Source organism: Cebus imitator, unplaced genomic scaffold, assembly GCF_001604975.1.
Source record: "Cebus imitator isolate Cc_AM_T3 unplaced genomic scaffold, Cebus_imitator-1.0 Scaffold69, whole genome shotgun sequence".
NCBI classification, from domain to species: Eukaryota; Metazoa; Chordata; class Mammalia; order Primates; family Cebidae; genus Cebus; species Cebus imitator.
In genome coordinates, this window is record NW_016107384.1 from 2,340,513 (window position 1) to 2,345,952 (window position 5,440).

The window sequence follows — 5,440 nt, forward strand, 5'->3', positions numbered from 1 at the left end:
CTGCCTCAGCCTCCCAAGTAGCTGGGACTACAGGTGTGCACCACCATGCCTTGCTAATTTTTGTAGTTTTAGTAGAGACGGGGTTTCATCATGTTGGCCAGACTGGTCTCGAACTCCTGACCTCAAATGATCTGCCCGCCTTGGCCTTCTGAAGTGCTGGGATTACAGGCTTGAGCCACTGCACCTGGCTACAGTTTTTACCTATCTAATTGGCAATATTTTTTCTCATGTATGACAGAACATAGCTGAGAGAATAGAAAAAGTTGCACTCTTATGCTTACTGACAGAAGTATAAATAGGAACAACGATTGTGAAGGATAGCTTTGTAATAATTACCAAAAATTAAAAATGCTGCTCTGATTTAATGGTTCTGGTAATGTTAGGCTAAATTAAGTAAATAAATCCTCCCAGTGAAAATAACTAAAAGAGCTAGATTTTAAAAATATTCTTAAAGCATAAAAGGGTATGAAAGATAGTAAGGAATTACTAAAGGTGAAGGAAAAATGGGAGCCCAAATATGGAGGCTGTTCTGCCCTGGGGAAATTTTCTAACTCATGACAATTAGAATCTTCATCCTGATAGACTTGCAAGGGCAAGGGAGACAGAAAGCAAAACCCAGGACATGTATAAGATAGAAAATCTAATAGAAGATCCTCCCCAACAAGATACTGGGACTCAAAGCCCTTGAGTGTTTACTGCTTGTATTGAAATTGCCTGGGTCAGTAAATTTCAAGCCTTGAACTTAGGTTAAAGTAATTCTAAATTAGTAGTGCCAGAGCCAATACACATCTTCTTTGAAACAGGATACATTTATCATAGGCCTAAAATTATTTCTAGAAATAATTCTTCAAATGTAATGTTCAGCACATAATCAAAGAAACCAGATACACAAGGAAACTAGATTAAATGGGCAAGAATCAGCAGCGACAATAGACAATAAAAACAGACTCACAAAGACCTCAAATATTGAATATATCAGACTCAGAGTATAAACAAGACTACAAAACAATTATGAAGAGTATGTTTAAAGACAAAAGACCAACTTGATGCTATCTTTAGAGAACAGAAAACCACAAAGAGTAATGTAGCAAGTTGACTTTGAAAAAGAAGCAGATAGAATTTTATTGTGATTTAAAATATATTTATATTTTATAAATAAAAATAAATTTTATAGCTAAAATTTTAAAATAAAAATTTAAAATCCAACAGATTTTAAGTGTATATTACATTAGACATACTTCAAGATTTAGTAAACCTGAAGAACATCAGAAGAAATATTCCAGAGGCAAGAAAAAAAGAAGAGAAAAGAAAAAAGTATATGTAAGAAGGTAAAAGACACAGAAGATATAGTGAGAATGTCTAACATAGGTTTGGCCAGGGTTCTAGAAGGAGAAAAAAGATTATCTGAAAAGTTAACTGCTGAGGATTTTTCAAACTAACATGACTTCAAGGCAGTGATTTTAAGAAGTCTTATGAACTGAAAGCATAATAAATGAAAATAAATTCATACCTAAATTCACTAAAGTGAAATTTCTTAAAACTGAAGACTGAAAACATTAAAAAGGTCCAGGCCAAGTGCAGTGGGTCACGCCTGTAATCCCAGAATTTTGGGAGGCCAGCGTGGGTGGATCACCTAAAAATCAGGAGTTTAAGTCCAGCTTGGCCAATATGGCAACACCCCGTCTCTACTAAAAATACAAAAACTAGCTGGGCATGGTGGTGGGTGCCTGTAATCCCAGCTACTCAGGAGGCTGAGGCAGAATAATCACTTGAACCTGGGAGGCAGAGAGGTTGCAGTGAGCCGAGATGAGCCTGGGTGACAAGAGTGAAACTCTGTCTACAAACGAATGAATGAATGAATCCAGAGAAAATAAAATTACTTTCAAAAGAGCAGTAATATACTAACAGCTAACTTTCCTCTAGTAAAAATGGGAAAGAGGAGACAGTGGAATATTATTTTCAATGTGCTGAAACAAAACAGTTACCAACCTAAAATCAGTATATAAAATAATGACATTTGAGATACACTAGAGGAGACATATTTTGCCACTATCAAATCTACGGTGACAGAAATTTTAAGGCATGTATTTCAGGTAAGAGGAGAAAAAATTCACATGGAAAGTCTTAGATACAAGGAATTAAGAGCAAAGAAAATAGAAAATGTTTAAGTAAATCCAATGTTTAAGCGCATAAAATAATAATATCGTCTCATGGACTTTCAAAAATACAAACTTAAAATACACAACAGTAGCATATAAATCAGGAAAGAATATATGGAGTTCAAGTGTTCTGATTTCCTTATATTATTAATGATAAATTTTGATAAATTAAAAATGTATAATATAATTTTAAAAGTAATCAATAAAATAATACAAAGGATATAATCTAAAACTGGTAAAGAGGAGGATTTGATACATAAAAATCAGATAACAATCTAAAGGAGAACAAAAAGGAGAGAAGAAGAAATGTAACAGATCAGACAAATGAAAGCACTTTTGAAGATGGCATATTTAATTCTAAATATAAGTAGTAAGAAATGTAAAAGGATTAAATGGTCTGGTTAAAAGTTAAAGATTGACTATTAAAAAGATCCAACTGCTATTAATAGGAGACACATTTGAAATATAATAATAAAGAAATGTTGAAATTAAAAGGAAAATACATACCTTGTAAATACCAACCAAAAGAAAGCTGATATGTCTAGAGGAAAACATCGGACAAAACACTTTAAGGCAGAAAGCATTACTACAGATAAAGAGAGATACTTTATACTTAGGAGAGGTTTCAATTAGCCAAATGGATATTGTTTTTCATTCATGTGAATTTTAAGACTATGAGAAAGTCTCAAGATTTTAGATAGCAAAAGTTGAGAGACTACAAAGAGAAATAACATAAATTTCCATATATGTGTAGGGGTGAGCATATTATAAAATTTGGTATGTACAACTGCAAAATATACGTTCTTCTCAAGCATGTGAATGGAATTTTAAATACAAATACACAGATAAAGATAAAAATTGACAAGGCTTTTCCCCCTCCCAACTAGGTAGTGATTTTCATTATTCCAAAGTTTATTTGGAACACATATAACACATTATTTGTGTACGTAAAAGCAGGTTAGTCAGGCTCCATTTGAGTTTTATAACAAATGCAAACACACCAATATTGAGCACTAGTAAGAGCCAACTCTGTAGAGAATCTATCAGATAAACTAGTTTATCTCCTTTAATTTAATTCTCATTCTGTCAGTATTGTTATGCCTAATTTGGGAAAAAGAACTAAGATTCAGAGAGATTAAGCAAAATTTTAAGATCACCTGTTTTTTTGAGACGAGGTCTCACTCTGTCGCCTAGGCTGGATTGCAGTGGTGCAATTTCAGCTCACTGCAACCACCGCCTCCTCGGCTCAAGCGATTGTCCTGCCTCAGCCTCCTGAGTAGCTGGGATTACAGGCAAGCGCCACCACGTCCGGCAAATTTTTGTATTTTTTGTAGAGATGGGGTTTGACCATGTTGGCCAGGCTGGTCTTGAACTCCTGACCTCAGGTGATCCACACCCACCTCGACCTCCCAAAGTGCTGTGTTTACAGGCATGAGCCACTGCACCCAGCCAAAGATTCACCTCTTTAGTAAATGACAGTGCTAGGATTCAAATCTACTCCTTATTAGCAATGAGCCAGCTCCAGAAAATACTTATTCATTTGAGAGTGGAAGTAGGGCGGTAAGCATTCTTATAGAAGGATCTCTAATAATATTAGGAAGCTATCTTTGTACAACATTGACAAACGTTTAAGTGTCTGCAATATAGTGGAATTACACATTGAGCCAAAGAAGTGGCTAAAATAGTTTGAGAGAGCTGTCTTGGAAGACAGTTAGTACTAGTGATTTGGAATGTGAGAATGGTTGAGGGTAAAGAACTATCATGTACCCAGCATAAAGAAATTAAAAAGCCTCTTCTATTTGACATCTTATGCTATTGAAAATCCTTTCCTTCTAGTTAAAGTTCACTATTTTCCCATTGCTTGTAGGTCTTGAAATGAATTACAATCTTAACAGTCTTTCGTGACCAAATGAAAGTCAGTATACATTCCCTCGGCTTTCAAGTTTTTAGAATGTGTATTATCTATTTTACTGCTCAATACAGGCAGGAAAACATAGATAAGTATAATTATAGGGTGTATCAGTCAATTATTTAAATCTATTGAATATTTGAATAATTAGGTCCACTTCATCTTCTATCAACTTTTTAAATATTCATTCAGCTGAGCTCCATGCCTCAAGTCTCATACCACTCTCTTACCTTTTCCACACCTTTCCCTCAACCTCACAGCTGCATTGCTCCAACACAGCCATTACAGTGATTGTCTCAAAGCAAGTATTTAATGATATCATTTAAATGCTTTTAAAAAAAATTAGTAGCTTTCCCTTGAAAATATCCACACTCAACTTAGTGTGGTTATACTGGGCTTTGCAATCTCACTCCAGTTTATCTTTCCAGTCTCAGCTTCTCCACTCCTCACACCCTCTTAGGACAAAACTAACAGACTGATGGCCCATTTATGTAGACTACTGCACTGTGTTGTTATTCCTGTGTGATAAGAAACTGAAGCCAGCAAGGCTAAACAGCCTATTTAAGTCACACGGTAAGAAACGGCAGACCTAGGATTCAAACTCATATCTAACTGACTCCATCATGAGCATAACCCAGTTTACTACATTGCCTTCTTCTGTCTTTTACATCTTTTGTGAATTTTGCTTTAACCATATGAAACAAAATTAATTTTGAGCATATTAAATGGTATGCATAATCACTACTGTCTTGCATCATAATTGGATATAAAAATAAGCCAGTCACACAATAAATTATTCTGTCATTTCTGTAGAATTTAGAGTTGCCATTAGTGTCAATAGTCTTCCTTCACCTTAGACACTTAATAATACCTTCTTTTCATTTAAGACTCACTATGTGCCATGCATTGTGATAAGTATTTTATATACACAATAATATGTAATGCCCAAAGTACCCTGTGAGATAATTATTTCTTTTTCCATTTGTGATGAGGAAAGTGAGGATTAAAAATGCTAAATAAATTTCTTAAGATTAAACAGCGAGTAGTGGAGCAGGAACTCTACTGAACTCAAAACCGTCTCACTTTAAAGCCTGAGCCCTCAACTAACTACCCTATATGATCTCTCTTTAAATGTCCTAGATTGAACTTCTCAATAAACTGGATCCTATCCTCTTCATCATATGCCTAAAATTCCTTGTTTCTTAAACATGTAGTTTTCTCTTGCCAGTCTTGTCTTTCCTGATAAGTAGCTGACCAGCTTCTTTCTGCTCCCATTCTTCTATTATCCTAGGTACTAAACAGCCTAAAATAGCAGACTCCTGTCATGAGTTGGGGTTTATTTACCCTATTGGAAATGGCTTCAGAGGAAGAA